The sequence below is a fragment of the Hemitrygon akajei genome, unplaced genomic scaffold (genome assembly GCF_048418815.1).
Source record: "Hemitrygon akajei unplaced genomic scaffold, sHemAka1.3 Scf000060, whole genome shotgun sequence".
NCBI lineage: Eukaryota > Metazoa > Chordata > Chondrichthyes > Myliobatiformes > Dasyatidae > Hemitrygon > Hemitrygon akajei.
Window position 1 is genome coordinate 4,838,333 of NW_027331946.1, and position 16,626 is coordinate 4,854,958.

The window sequence follows — 16,626 nt, forward strand, 5'->3', positions numbered from 1 at the left end:
GGGGCCAGGGAATCGAAAGTTTGTGAGTTGATCGAGAGCACAGGAAGCATCGCGAATGTAGGTGGAATGGGGCTGAATTATGGAGCATAGTTTGGACTGGAGCTGTAAGAACACAGGATAGTGGGGCAGGAACTCGCAGAGACAATGGGCCTAACCGGACATTTAGGCTTATGAATGAGTAGGAGGTAGAAGCGGACAGTTCAGGGCAATGGAAACACGAGTTATCCACAGTGAATGGAGGTTCTCTGGAGTTGATGATGTCAGTGATAGTGCCGGATGCAGTTCTCTGATGATCCGGAGTCGGGATTCTTCGAGGTGTAGGTTACCGCCTGGTCTCAGCCAGGTGGAGGTCAGTCCGTCACTCTACAACAGCAGCACTTTGTCAGCAGGTTGGATGGTAACTTTGGGACCGGTGCTGAGAGATTAGAGGGCAGTAAATTCAGTGGGGGTAAGGTTCGAGAAGCGGTGAAGATTCCTGATGTTGAGGCGGTTGATGTCTGCTCGGGAATTAGTGATGAAGACATCCCACAGCAGGCAGATAACTAGCGTGCTGTGTCCGAGAGCAGGAGGGTTGTAACCGGAAGAAATCACCCTCAGTGCTGTGTGGAGAATTCTTGCCGATAAGATCTGCTCGGAGACGGAGCTGAATGTGAAATAAACTTCACCTTCCCAGCAGCAGCTCCTCCTGAAGGTCTGAGACGCTCCAGTAAATTGTTTATGAAAGTGTCCGCAGAAATACTACACAGACCAGACACATAATATTATATGTTGCGTACAACGAAGACGAGGCATTACGTTTTCCCCGGGGGTGGAGTATTCCGATTAATTCCCACACGGAATTGAGACAACCATCTCAAGTGCGATGGGAGTGAGAGACAGAATGGAACCGAATCCGCCAGGTTGGCAAAACGACCGTGGCAGGACTCGAACCTGCGATCTTCTGATGACTTCCACCAATCAAGCACCGAAGTCAGACGCCTTATCCATTAGGCCACACGGCCGTATTCTGAAAGAAAGGCCAAGAGGGAAGTGGGGAACATGCTGACTGCTGCAAGGAGTTTCCACCTGTAAAATGATTTCTTGACCGAGCGAAAAGTACTCGCCTGCACTGATTTCATCCCAGGTGAGCATTCGACCATTGTTGTGTCAATATCTCTCCATGCATTCCTGCTTTGTGTTGTTCAATATTCCATTTCTGTCACACAGAAAGGAATTGTCAAATGCACACACCACTGTCTTTTGCAGCAGTTATATTCTGGTATTGGAATCAGTGACAATGGTACACCACATTCAATACAATATTGACAGGGAACTCGATTTCTTTATAGCTATTTCAGCCGTTGGTTTGATATTCCAGAACCGGGCGGCCATGTGTTTGTGTCGGTTCAGCGTTAGGGTGTTCCGATCTGCGGCTGCGCAGATACGGACGTTGCCTTCAGCGCCTTCTAATGCGGTAGTTATCGGGTTATTGCATTTGCCCAATACACGGAATATCGTCATTCTTGAACCAGATGGCAAATTCCTGTAATATCTGTTTACATTAAATCGAACAATATGATAACAAAGCTATTGAAAATTTATTTCCATATTTCCTGTGGTTGGCACATATTTCTCTAAACTGTCCTTATCCACTTCCATGAATTCTGGCAAACACGGCGAGCAAAGCAAATCGGCAGAGAATCTGAACATAAATGTGTGGAACTTAAGCAGACGAGGTGGCCGAGAGGTTAAGGCGATGGACTGCTAATCCATTGTGTTCTGCACGCGTGGGTTCGAATCCCATCCTCGTCGTCCCGGTATTTATCGGGGGGGTGGGGGGGACCACTTTTAACACTGTCACTTTAAAACATCCAGATTTTGTCACAGGGACACCAGACGGTTTGTTACGCGAATCATGAAAAGCAATATTCATCATTAATTTCTCACCAAATTTTGCCGCGATACCACAAGATATAGGGAGCAAAATTAGGCTATTCGGCTCACCGATCTCCGCCATTCCATCACGGCTGAGGCCTCACCTTGAGTATTGTGAACAGTTTTGGGTCCCTCAGTTTAAAAAATATGCGCTAGCATTGGAGAGAGTCTAGAGGACCTTCACAAGGATGATTGATGTCTCTGGGTCTGTAATCGCCAGAATTTAGAAGGATGAGAGGGGAATCTCATTGAAACTATTCGAATATTGGAAGGACTAGACAGAGTAGATGTGGAAAGGGGGATTCCCATGGTGGGAGAATCTAGGACAGGAGGGCACAACGTCAGGATAGAGGGGTGCCCTTTCAAAACAGAGTTGGAGAGAAATCTCGTTAGACAAAGGGTAGTGAATTTGTGAAATTCATTGCCACATCCAGTTGTGGAGGCCAGGTCGTTGGGTGTATTTAAGGCAGAGATTGATAAGTTTTTAATTGGACATAGCACCAAAGGTTACGGGGAGAGGGCTGGGATCTGGAGTTCATGAGAATAGAGAAATAAAAAGATCAGCCACGATTGAATGGCGGAGCAGACTCGATGAGCCAGATGGCCAAATTCTGCTCCTATGTCTTATGGTCTTATGGTCATACATATCATTCCTCTAATCTCCATTCCCCTGCCTTCTCCTCGACACAGTTGACTCCCTTACTACCTGTCCACCTCTTCAACCTCCGCTTTAAATGTACCCAATTACTTGCCCTTCACGGCTTTCCATGGCAATAAGTTCCACAAATCCATAACTGTCTGGTTACAGAAATTGCTTCTAGTCCCTTTTCTAAAGTGATGTCTTTATCTGAGGTTGTGCCCGCTGGCCATCGACTCTAGCACTACATTACAATCCTCTCCATGTCCATTCTAACTCAGCCTGACAATAGTCGATAGATTTCAATGAGATCTCCGTCTCATTCTTCCACATTCCAGCGACCAAGGCCCTGGGTGCTAAAACATTCCTCATTATATAACTCTTCTCTTCCTGGCATCAGTCTGGTGACCGACCTCTGGACTCTGACCTTTGGCGGCACATCCGTTTTAGATAAGGGACGCAAGCCGTTCACCATATTCCAAGTGCGGTCTCACCAAAACCTAATAAAGGCTCAGCATTACATATTTGTTTTTATTTTCTATTTCTCTCGAAATAAACGCTGACATTGCATTTACCTTCCTCACTGCTGTCTCAAACTGGCAATGAAACTTTAGAGAATCCGCACTAAGTCTCCAAACACCTGTTACACCTCTTCTTTGCCCCGTTGTCCCGATTAGAGAATAGTCTTCATCTCGATTACTTCGAGCTCAGTGCATTTCCATACAATTCCCTGCGGTATAGTCCATCTGTCACTTCATTGCCCGTCTCGTCATCTGCCCAAGGTCTTCCGCACACTTTCTACTTTCCCAAGACCACCTACCTTTCAACCTATATTTGGATTTTCCTCAGAGTTTGCCGCAAAACCACCAATTACGTCATCCCGATTACTGACATATACTGTGAAAAGGTGCAGCCCTAATACCGACTAGTAACCGATAGCCAAGTCATCTTTATTCTCACTGTTTGCCTCCACCCAGATAGCCATTCGTCGATCTATGTCTGTATCTCTGCTGTATCATGAGGGGCGTTTATCTTTTGTTTATCAGACGTGTGCGCTGCGCTTTGTGAACGAGTACTGAAATTCCAGTAAGCAAAATTTAGTGTCTTTCCTTTGTTTATTCTGCCTGTTATTTCTTCAATGAATTCCAAACAATTTATCAGGCTAGATTGCTCCTTGAGGAAATCGTGCTGAGTTTGGCCTATTTTATTGTGTGCCTCGAAGTGCCGCAAAACTTCATCGTTAATAAAGGATAGCAACATCGTCCCAAACACTGAGTCCCAATGCTATTCGAAAATACTGTGCTTCTCGAAGGATCACTACTAATGCCTCCACAGTATCTTGGGGGCAAGAGGGTTGGCGTAAATGTCGACAAAACATGCGATGGCGAATAGTTTCGCTTTTTCGCTCTCTCTGCGTCTGTCCTTTAATTTATTATCAGAGTGTGCAGACTTTATACAGCCTTGGGATTCGTCTCCGTACAGGCGGAAAAAAAACCTAATGAAACTCATTAAAACAAAAGAGGACAGTCAAACACCCAGTGTGGAGAGCGAGAGCGAGAGAGAGAGAGAGAGAGAGAGAGAGAGAGAGAGAGAGAGAGAGAGAGAGAGAGAGAGAGAGAGAGAGAGAGAGATCGTTCAAAAATAAAAGCACGAAAACAGTATTCACAACTAAATGTCACAAAGTCAGGCATCACTGCTGCCGGACAAGAATCCACCAGTTGCAGGCCACAGAAACGAGCAAGCCCCGCGGAGAAGCGAGCAGAGCCGAACAGTCCCTCGCCTGCGACTCCGACAACGGACCACTTCGATCTGTCCAGTTTCTTAAATGGACAAAACCTTGGGTCATTTCTCGCTCTCTGTTACTTCGACACGGCCTCGCGCTCGGGTTTCGTCACTTCGGTTAGTCAGTACCCGACACGGACATCGTCTGTATTTCCACTTGTAAGCATGACTTAGAGAGTGTATCCAACCTTGCTGGTAACCTGAAAGGAGGTGAGAGGGCCGGTTGCAATGCGGAAATTTGGACTTGTGTACTGATGGATAGAAAGAGCAAATGAAAATTCTGCACATGCAGGTTAGAGATTGAAAATGTGAGGGAAGAAGCATCAAGTGGAGAATATTGCACGGAAGTGAAATTCAAAGGGATTGGGATGTCCTTGCGTGTGAGATATAGAAAAGTTAGTATGATGGTGCATCAAACTGTTAACGCAGCAAACAACACTGTGATATTTATTACAACAGGGCTGGAGTTTAGAAATACTACTGTGCAGAGTATTAACACAGACACACCTCGACTACTATATACGGTTCTAAATTCCCTATTTAAGGGAGAATACATTCACGTTGACTGCCCAGAACATATCACCTCAGCGAATTCCTGGATTAAAGGTGTGCTCTTATCACGAAAAGCTAAAGATTACAGAGTGAGGGGTGACCTATTTGAACCAGACAGAACCTGAGAGGACACAGCCGGTTAGATGTTGAGAGGGAGGTAGAGAAACACACAGCACGAAAATAGGCTCTTCAACCTATTAACTCCTTTCCAGCCATCAAAGTCTATTTTAAAACTAAATATGCCCAGCCCTTCATATTCCCTTTACATTCCCATTTGTTCTCATGCACAGTCTACCGCTCACCTGCATTTAAAGCGACACATAAAACAAACCGAAATCACACATATATTTGGGATGTTGGAGGAAACTGGAATATCCGAGTTAACTATCTGTGAACACGAGGATTCCGTGTAATCTCCACTTAACCCACCCAAGGGATATGTATCCACTTGCAATAGAGCTTTCAACAAGCGGACATAATGAGGCCGATTGACAACTGAGGTATATCGCAATTTCCTCTCGTGGAAAAGAGTGAATATCTGGAATTCTCTCCCTTAGAGGTTCGCTGAGATTGGATCACTGGCTGTACATAATAAGGAAGGGGATACATTTTCAAAGACTGGGAATTTAGAACAATGGGGGCCTGGTACAGGAGAGAAGTTGAGAGATGGTAAAGATCCATGGATAGTATCGACTGTTAGGACTGTCTTGAGGGGCTGAATCGCCGACTGCTGCACCTGTTTTATTATGTTCCTGTCTAAAGTGAAAGAGAGATCCCGGGTGATAAACTCGGAACACAGGGACTTGGAGGGAAGGGTTGGGGGATTTACCTTCAGGATGATAAATTGAACAGGGCTGGGCAGCAGCAATATCCAAGAGGGAATTCACGCCTTCCCCAGCCCATCGTCACTCTTTCACCTCAGTCTCATTTATATTGGTTGTTCAAAGGCTTGAGGAAGAGGCTGGACACAAAATATTCACCGTCCATTCCCCCGCACACAGTAGTTGCCTGACATGCTGACATATTGCATCAGAAGTTATGTTTGATCCAGGTTTCCGTATCTGGAGTGTCTCGTGTCTCAAAGGTGCTCAGTGTTCTTGTGAGTTGTCACCAGATGTTGTCTCTGTCTTTCCCATGCTGACGCCATCTTTCTCAGTCTGACAACTTCCTGTAACAAACACCACATCGGTAAGTACTGCTGCCGCAAAACAAATACTTTCACCACAGACAGGTCAGTGACAATATATCTGATTCTGATTGGGAAATGACCTGTGAAAGCTACACTGTACAATAGGCAGCAAGAAATTCAAAATGCATGAAGAAAGATCTTAACTGGATCAACTGTGGCAATGGGCTGCGTCCTGGGGAAGGAATTTATAATCAATTTGAATTAATGTAATCACGCAAGTACAGCCCATTCAAGCAAACCAGAACCAGCCTGTGTTTGTGATCTGCACCAGCTCCTTTACCCACGCCCCTTTCAAGTGGCCGTCATATTATCTCTTTCTATCTCTCCTTATGAAATTATGCAGCCACCCTTTGAATAAGTATTGAGCTGAATTTTGAGGAACTATCTCCACGTGTAAAGAAGGCCCACGACAGCTGCAGATACCAGCTGAGTTCCTAGGAATATAATGGCAACATTCCCTGTGGAAAATGACCGTGCACAGGACAAACTCCACCACATCAGCAGAGTGCCCATGTTGGACTCTGGGATGTGCATACAGGAATATAATAGATATTGAGGGAGCGCGGGCATACATACGCAGGATCAAACCCCATACTGTAATGTTGAACCCAGTGTGTGATGTGCTCTCACCCACGACCATTTCCACCCGTACAATGGCCCATCATCATCAGGCCTCTCTTTTTCTCACAATCTTTCTCAGTAACTGAAACAAGAGAGTTTTGCTCACTCTGTTGTTGGAATAAAATGATTAGACTGGTCGTATTGTAGAAAGGTTTTATAAGGGTGTTACTTGGTCTAGAGGGACAGAATTATGGGATGAATTTGTCCAGGCTGAGTGTTTACTCCTTTGAACGTAGATGAATGGGAATGAAAGCTATTGGAATGTTTACAGTTACATATAAGGCGGTCGCTGACAGACTTTTCTGTTGCGTAGGTGTGTCCAAAATGAGTGGCGCAGGTTCAGGCTGAGTGGGCAAAGATTTAGAAGGCGCTGAGCATCAGGAATGAGGCCAGGGAACGTGGTTGAGTCAGCTTCACTGGGAGCATTGAAGAGGCGCTTCGATCGGTACATGGGCGATGTTTTAAATATCGATATTAAAATGTAAGGGACAAAGCTGAAGTTGAATTTATTATTATAATTAGCACAAGAGTATGGATGAACAGTTACAACGCGCGAAGTTTCTGTGAGGTACATCCCACCTCACCTGGAAGGACTTTTTAAGGCCCTGAGGGAGGAGGTGTAGGGGCAGGTGCAGCACTTGCTCCGCTTGTAAGCATAAGCTCCAGGAGAGCGATCTGTGGGGAGGGATGAATGGACAAAGGAGTCGCGTGGGGAGCGATCCCCGCCGAAAACAGGAAGTGGCGGGGGGGGGGGGGGGACTTTAATTGAAGATATGCATGGTGGTGGGATTCCGTTGGAGATGGTCATAAGAGGAGAGGGATGGAGTGATTAAATATGAAGGGTATCACGCCAATAATATCAACAATCATCCAGTTTTTTCGGTTATATATATAGTAAAAAACATGGGAGTGTAAACATTGCTGGGAAATAGCGCTGTAGGGATAATAACTGGATTCAAGGGAATGGCGGAGGAACTGAACAAGTATTTTGCACCAGTCTTTACTGTCGAAGACACTGACAGTGTGCTGAGAGTTCGAGGGTGTCCGGGGCAGAAGTGAGTGCGGTTGCTTTGACTAAGGAAAAGCTGCTTGAGAAACTAATCAGTCTGAAGGTAGATCGGTCACCTTGAAATGACGGGAAGACACCCCAGAGTTTTAAAAGTGGCGACTAACGGCATTGTGGGTGCTTTAGTAATCACCTTTCAAATATTAATATACTCTGGCATAGTTGCAGAGGACTGAGAATACCAAATGACTCTTCAGTCTTCAGGCAGGGAGGGAAGCTTCAGAAAGGAAATTGTAGGGTAGTTAGCTCTATAATTAAAACTAAGTGGTTAGGAAAATTTTGGAGTAGATTGTTAAGGAAGCGGTTTCAGAATAATCGAAGGCACGTGACAAAATAGTTTTCCTTATGGGAACCTGGCAAACCCGCTGGAGTTATTTGAGGAAGTAACAAGCAGGATGGACAAATGAGAATCGGTGGATGTTGTGCACTTCGATTTTCAGAAGGTCTTTGACAAGATTCTGCACACCAATCTGCCCAGTGGATTACATAAAAGGCAGTAGCATACGTCGAGCATTGGCTGGTTGACAACAGTGAAGGGATGGGTTTCGGGTTGCCTACCGGTGATTAGGAGTGTTCCACAAGTGTGTGTTAGGACCGCTTTTTTAACGATGATGAAATTGATGGCCCTGTAGTGAAGACTGCGGACTATGCGTAGACAGGTGGAGGAGCGGCAAGTGTTGTTTTAAGGAGGGCGGGTGCAGGAGGACAGAGACTGATAAAGAGAATGGACAAAGTGGTGGTATGAATCGCTTCGCGCTCGGAAGTTACCCGTCGTTCCAACTCCTACTTCAATGGTGTTGTAAAACTCCGATCGGGTGGAAGACCCACCAGATGATGAATGGAAGAAGATATCGTGTTCGAATCCACAGACACGAGGTACTGTGGTGTTTCTCCTTGTGGTGAAACTCCGATCGGGTGGAAGACCCATCAGATGATGAATGGAAGAAGATACCGTGTTCGAATCCACAGACACGAGGTACTGTGGTGTTTTTCCTTGTGGTGAACAGTAACTAGAGATCTCAAATATCAATTATTATTTTAAAAAGAACCCACATTATCAGCTGAGCGTTTTCTACAATTTCTGTTTTAATTCGGATTTCCAGTATCATATTTCCTTTTTCTTTTCAAAAATCGATTATATTGCAAGATAATGTCCAGTTAGTTGCAGAGAGAGAGAGAGAGAGAGGGGGGGGGGGGGGGGGGGAGACGGAAAAAGATCAGACGTTTTTTTTTTTCCGGTGGCTTTGTAAGCTCTTTAAAGTGCAACGTACATTTATGATCAGTGTGAATATATGTTCCGAAATGCTACAATGAGATGTACTTTGCTCAGGAGGGGACCGGACGTGTGGTCGGAGAGAAACAGAGAGCAGAGGGAGAAGTAAAGAAGCAAATCGTCACGGAGCCTTGGGAGGTGTACAGAGATATGAAAGAACAAAGAGGGAGCAGTCAGGAGACGGAGAGATTGTTGAGAAAGAAAACAAAACACACGACTCCGCTGTGTGAAGGTCCAATAATGATTCCTCATGCTGCAACACATCAATCTAATTTTGTATACCGGAGAGGGTGAAGACATTAGCGGGTAAGTTTCCGGAGGAATCGAGGGGATCGGGAGTGAAATCGGAAGCAAAACACCGTGATCATCACTAAATAGGGAAATGAGAAACAGCGAGGAGGATGGGGAAAGGGAGCTGATCCACTCTGACTGGACCAGCCCGGAGTAAAACACCGTGAACATCACTAAATAGGAGAATGAGAAACAGCGAGGAGGATGGAGAAAAGGGAGCTGATCCACTCTGACTGGACCAGCCCGGAGTAAAACACCGTGAACATCACTAAATAGGAAAATGAGAAACAGCGAGGAGGATGGAGAAAAGGGAACTGATCCACTCTGACTGGACCAGCCCGGAGTAAAACACCGTGAACATCACTAAATAGGAAACTGGGAAACAGCGAGGAGGATGGAGAAAAGGGAGCTGATCCACTCTGACTGGACCAGCCCGGAGTAAAACACCGGGAACATCACTAAATAGGAGAATGAGAAACAGCGAGGAGGATGGAGAAAAGGGAGCTGATCCACTCTGACTGGACCAGCCCGGAGTAAAACACCGTGAACATCACTAAATAGGAAACTGCGAAACAGCGAGGAGGATGGAGAAAAGGGAGCTGATCCACTCTGACTGGACCAGCCCGGAGTAAAACACCGTGAACATCACTAAATAGGAGAATTAGAAACAGCGAGGAGGATGGAGAAAAGGGAGCTGATCCTCTCTGACTGGACCAGCCCGGAGTAAAACACCGTGAACATCACTAAATAGGAAAATGAGAAACAGCGAGGAGGATGGAGAAAAGGGAGCTGATCCACTCTGACTGGACCAGCACGGAGTAAAACACCGTGAACATCACTAAATAGGAAACTGCGAAACAGCGAGGAGGATGGAGAAAAGGGAGCTGATCCACTCTGACTGGACCAGCCCGGAGTAAAACACCGTGAACATCACTAAATAGGAGAATTAGAAACAGCGAGGAGGATGGAGAAAAGGGAGCTGATCCTCTCTGACTGGACCAGCCCGGAGTAAAACACCGTGAACATCACTAAATAGGAAAATGAGAAACAGCGAGGAGGATGGAGAAAAGGGAACTGATCCACTCTGACTGGACCAGCCCGGAGTAAAACACCGTGAACATCACTAAATAGGAGAATGAGAAACAGCGAGGAGGATGGGGAAAAGGGAGCTGATCCACTCTGACTGAACCAGCCCGGAGTAAAACACCGTGAACATCACTAAATAGGAGAATGAGAAACAGCGAGGAGGATGGAGAAAAGGGAGCTGATCCACTCTGACTGGACCAGCCCGGAGTAAAACACCGGGAACATCACTAAATAGGAGAATGAGAAACAGCAAGGAGGATGGAGAAAAGGGAGCTGATCCACTCTGACTGGACCAGCCCGGAGTAAAACACCGGGAACATCACTAAATAGGGAAATGAGAAACAGTGAGGAGGGTGGAGAAAAGGGAGTTGATCCACTCTGACTGGACCAGCCCGGAGTAAAACACCGGGAACATAACTAAATAGGAGAATGAGAAACAGCGAGGAGGATGGAGAAAAGGGAGCTGATCCACTCTGACTGGACCAGCCCGGTGTAAAACACCGTGAACATCACTAAATAGGAAACTGCGAAACAGCGAGGAGGATGGAGAAAAGGGAGCTGATCCACTCTGACTGGACCAGCCCGGAGTAAAACACCGGGAACATCACTAAATAGGGAAATGAGAAACAGTGAGGAGGGTGGAGAAAAGGGAGCTGATCCACTCTGACTGGACCAGCCCGGAGTAAAACACCGTGATCATCACTAAATAGGAGAATGAGAAACAGCGAGGAGGATGGAGAAAAGGGAGCTGATCCACTCTGACTGGACCAGCCCGGAGTAAAACACCGGGAACATCACTAAATAGGAGAATGAGAAACAGCGAGGAGGATGGAGAAAAGGGAGCTGATCCACTCTGACTGGACCAGCCCGGAGTAAAACACCGTGAACATCACTAAATAGGAGAATGAGAAACAGCGAGGAGGATGGAGAAAAGGGAGCTGATCCACTCTGACTGGACCAGCCCGGAGTAAAACACCGGGAACATAATCAGATAGAATAATGAGACCGAACGGCGAGAATGAAAATTAACAAAAAAAGAAAGAACCGGCGGGACACGAGTGACCCGTCCCCAACAGTTCCCATGTTCTACAGAGCGTCCATCCGGGTGAAGAGCTGAACTGATCCTTACATATTACATATCTGATGACGGGCACATTTCATCTCTACAGGGTAGACGGCGAGTGAACTATATCACCACTAAACGCATGCGCATTTCTGAGAGCTCAGTTGTTAACCGTGATTCCACATATCGGCAGGTGGATAGCTTATGGAGGAAACATGGCGTTTGACTTAATTCTACTGCAGAAACCAACTGGTCGCTCTATGGTTTAAAGAATGTAGATAACCGTTTCAGCGGGTATTTCTCCGCGTTCATCAGCCGGCACGGAGTATTGTGATCGGTCTGGGACACCTCAGTAAGAAAGGTAGTGCTGCTATTGGGAACGGTCCAGAGTAGGTTCACGAGAATGATTCCGGGAATGCACGGCTGAGCGTAGGAGGAGAGTTTGAAGGTTCTGAACCTGTACTCTCCTGAGTTCAGAACAAGGAGGGTGGATTTATGGAAATCTATCGAATACCCAAAGGACTAGCTGGAGTAACTGTGGAAACAAGACCAGAGGGCAGTGCGTCAGTACAGAAGGACGACCATTTAGAGCAGAGATGAGAAGGAATTCGCTCAGCCAGATGGTGTTGAACCTGTGTAATTCATTGTCATCGACGGCTGTAGACGCCAAAACACTGAGTATACTAAAGCGTGGATTGGTTGGTTGCTGGTTAGTCTGGATGCCACGTCACGGGGAGAAGGCGGGAGAATGGGGTGAAGAGTAGTTATAAATGAGCCATGATAGAATGGGAGAGAAGTCTCGATCGGCCGAGTGGACTACTCCTGCTCCTGTATATAATGGTCTAATCACACTGGGAAGGATGGGGGATCGAGCTAGAATATGAAGCTGGAGGTGATAAAAGATAGAAGGCGAAAGATAAAGCTAATAAGGTGGGGTAGGGGCGGGATGAAAGAAAAAAATCGTGTCCCCATTATTTCCCACAGCAGCGCTGAGGTGTCTATAAAAACACAGGGTTCTGTTTATTGAACTGAAGTGTCTTTTTTGAAGGTCCAAATTACGGCTTTGATCACTCTAACATATTGGCACACCATTCAGTTTGTGTTCGGGTCTGCTGACCCCTTCAGTCCTGGCGGTGTCTCTCCAGGACGTCACAGACACGCGGTCAGTATGCCGAGTGGAGTGTTTGTGCTGAGCCAATAGGAATGATTCACGTCCTTCTCCGTCTGCAGATCTGCCTCGATTTGATTCCCTGCTGCATACAGACTCACATTCACAAATCTTTAAAACGCACCTTCTCAGTTGTTTGGCAGCGGCTATCTGCTTATGTGTAGCAGTTGGGGGAAAATAGTTTACTTTTTTTCTACACCCTCCTGTAACAGCCAGAAAAGAAAAAGATCTTGAGATAGGATATGGTAACATATACGGATTTTGATGATAGACTCACTTTGAACCGGTGATTTCTAACGTATCCTCAGATTGGAATAACATAGGGATTCGTGTTTAATTGGAGATCGTTTAATAACTTGTCTATATTTGATTTTTCGCAAATGCACAACTGTGATTGATCCATCCCGTGATTGTACACTTCGGCTCTTGATGGAAAATTCACAATTTAATATGCAGAATAAGGGTTGGGTATTGAGAATTAAATGTAATATTGTGCTCGGATATTCAGTCACAGTCCGTGGTCTATGATTATGGGGTATTATTATTGACGAGTTTAAATATGAACGTCACTGCTGTGCCCGAGTTGGGACAGGAAATGTAACGGCAGTGTTAGCTTAGTGAAGGAAGTTCTGAATGAGCAATGAGATGATCTGTGCGGATATTCATGGACCTGATAAAAACATTTCTAACACGATTGCCGATATTGAGGGAGAAGCCTTGTCCCTGTGGTCAGTGACCGGTCTGAATACACAGTGACAATACCAGAGCGTCAGTGATGCGCCACCAGCAGTCGTGATCGCTCTGTTTACTCCACGTTGAAGTGACAGGTCAGATCACTCGCTTTTCTCCTCTGATTCAGGGAATAAAGCGATAACCTGTTCAAGCTATCCTTATAGCTCTGTCCTCAACACCCCGCAACAGTCTCGTAAAATCTCTATCAACTCATTCAATCTTATTGATATCGTTCCTTCAGAAAGGTGACCAGATCTGCACACAATACTCCTAATTCGGCGTCACCGACGTCGTAAAACTTCAACATAACATCTCATCACCGATACCCAATACCTTAACATATGAAGGTCAATGTACCAAATACCCTCTTTACGGCCCTGTCGAACTTTGATGCCGCTTTCGAGATAATATGGATCTCCATTCCTAGATTCCCCTGTTCCACTACACTCATCGCTGCCCCAACATTCAACGTGTGAATCCTCCTAACGCAACAGCTCGCAGTTCCCTGAATGAAATTACATCGACCACTTCTCAGCCCATTTTACCGGCTGCTCCAATGACTCTGAATGACTTTGATAGATTTGGGGAAGTCCGGTGAGTTTGGAACACCCGCCAATGGCATTAGGTCTGCGCTAAGTCTGAAGGAACACGCAGTTCCAGAGTTTTGAGTCTCTCGATCCCTCTAGGTAAAACACCAAAGTATGTGCGCTGTATTTCCCCCGCGTTTCTTTCACATTGGAATCCGGCGACGTGTCTGTCCCCGCCTTCGCCCTCGACCAGACTGAGGCTTTATAAAAAACTACAGCAATTGCACCCCACATTGCGGACTGATATTCGCATTTCCACAAAACTAGCATCGACTTTTCAAGCTTCCGTTAACACTGAGATTGCAAGATGTTTCCGGAATCCTTGGTCTCGGTCAGCGATACCCGGGACACGATCTCCAGTCTCGAACTGCGAACTGGGGGAACTGGACCGCTGAACAGGAGAGGTTTCGGGAACACAGAATCTCACGCTGGAGCGGGGCAGTGCATCCGCACCAGGTGGACGGTGGGACTTGCAGGACAGAACTGTGGGTCACCAGGGCGGCGCTGATCTACACTGACAAACGTAGGTCGTCCCACTCGGGAAGAGAGGGGAATATACACTGGTGAATGCAGAAAAAAAAACGATTCAAAGGATCGTCAGTTGAGCTGGAGTGAGGAATCATGCGCGATAGTAAAGCGAGTGACGAATGAGACGAACACGTACTTACACGGGTCCCCTTTGGTGCAGAGTTTGCCTGCAATGAGTGGTGAATTAGTTGAGATAGGGAGGGAAGCATCACTAATTCATGACATCCTCGCAGCAATGAGATCCAAGGGATATTTTATCGCGTCCTTCAGTTGCTCCCTGAACTTGGTCTGGGTGACGGCGTAAAGAGCCGTGTTTGTGCAGCAGCTCAGAAGCTGCAGCATCGAGCCCAGTTCTCGCAGAGAATCAGGAGGAAGATTCGCCCCAGAGGAAGCAGACAGTCGGTTCCACAAAGAATAAACAGTGAACGGTCCCCACAGCAGGACGAAATTACCGGAGATGATCATCAGTAAAACGAGGGATTTCCTGCGGCTCTCCATCTCCGGGTCCCTGGCACCCTGTCCCTTGTCAGCACACCGGAGTCTCCTGCGCCCTCTGCTGGTGACTAAAACATTCCGGACGGTCAATGCATTCGTCAGGAGAACCAATAGGAATGGGATTATAGGGGTGAGCAGGTAATGAAATAAGGCCATTGGTATTGCGACAGATAAAGGCACATAATATGCAGTTTCATCACAGATAAATGGTGCAATTATCGTGGTATAACGTCCTGAGAGTCGAAAATACAAGTAAGTGTTTCTTAAACAGCTGATCACAGTCACTGTCCCCAGAATCACAGCCGCAGTTTTCCCGGTGCAATATTTTGTTTTCAGCTTCTGGCAACAAATGGCCACAAACCGGTCAAAGGTGAAAGTGACGGTGAACCAGACCGAACAATCGGTGGCGGCGTAAAGCAGGACGGCGTGGATTTTACATACTGGTGTATCCCCTGACCAGAGGAAAAGTTTCACTGGCACGTAAGTATTCGGAATCTTGCTGAATATCAGGTCCAGGACAACGACCATAAGATCCGCCGCTGCCATGGCAACCAGGTAGCGAGTGACAACTCTGGAGAGACCGCACTTTCCTCTGGACAGGATTAAAATCGTCACCAGGTTCACTGCGAGGAGGAAAAAAATAATATTCAAGTGACACACATCAGGAAGCGTTTTCTGTTAAGAATTTGTCCGATTTGTGGCTAGTGTGTAGATTTGTGGCTGGCGCTTAGTCGACAGGGCAGTTGGCTGCGAGAATATTGTGGATTTGGATTATATTTCCAAATATTTGGATTTGGAAAATTAATTTGCATTGTAAACACAAGGTCTGGAAGCAACTTGATTCGGCAGCTGATGTTCTCGAGGGGAGATGAAGCGACAGAAAAGAAGCAACGTTTCCAGAGGCAAAATATCAAAGCCCCGGCCATGTCATGATGTGTGCAACGGCTGGACCTGTTACATCACTGACCTGCGCAGTGCCAGGAGTCACAGTGAACAACATCGCTGCAGAATTTGAAGCTTTCAAAATGTCTTATACGGAGTGGGCGACAACAGCAATGATTTCAACTGGGCGATAAACATTAGAAAACAGATAAATACTGTTGCATAGTTGAGCTTTGGAGAGAGACTTACCAGGAAGAGCAATGACAGCGAGGACGGGGAAGTAAATCACTTGAATGACTTTTAATGCATGCGCAATTCGAAGCTCTAAGGTCATCCATTCATAATTAGCAAAGACAAACTGAGCAGCCCAGAAGGCATTCTTCGGAATTTCTGCTACATTTGACACTGTTGCTCCCGGACTCTGATCCATTACGGAACCAGCAAACCCTCCTTCTGCAGCGTGCTCTCTCTGTCCCGCTGTGTGGATCGGCGAGTCACTGTGAGTGCCGGAGCGGCTGTTCAGTGAGAGCTCAGTGATTCAGATGCTTATTAATAGGAGAGGGAAACTCCCTTGTGACGCTAAAACCCTCCGTGGAAATGACGAGAATGGCACTTAACGAAATGACACATGCAGTTAACCCTTTTTGCGTAGCAGCTGAGCAGCAGGTGTGGGGAGCTAGCTTTATATGTTTATAATTCGTTAATAAAATATTCAGTAGATTTAGCAAAAACTGAGTCAGAGTAAAATTCGATGAAGTAG

General features: G+C 46.3%; 1 protein-coding gene and 2 non-coding genes across 3 annotated transcripts in view; 1 reads left to right on the forward strand and 2 right to left on the reverse strand.

The window, feature by feature from the left end:
- Nucleotides 1-16,626, reverse strand: part of LOC140721733 (NACHT, LRR and PYD domains-containing protein 3-like) — a 943,069-nt gene that overhangs the window by 289,211 nt on the left and 637,232 nt on the right. The gene's annotated exons all lie outside the window — the stretch shown is intronic.
- Nucleotides 910-1,001, reverse strand: trnar-ucg (transfer RNA arginine (anticodon UCG)). The gene is given in 2 exon segments: nt 910-945; nt 965-1,001. It is a non-coding gene; the product is annotated as a tRNA-Arg (tRNA).
- trnas-gcu (transfer RNA serine (anticodon GCU)) lies at nt 1,710-1,791 on the forward strand. Its single transcript has one exon. It is a non-coding gene; the product is annotated as a tRNA-Ser (tRNA).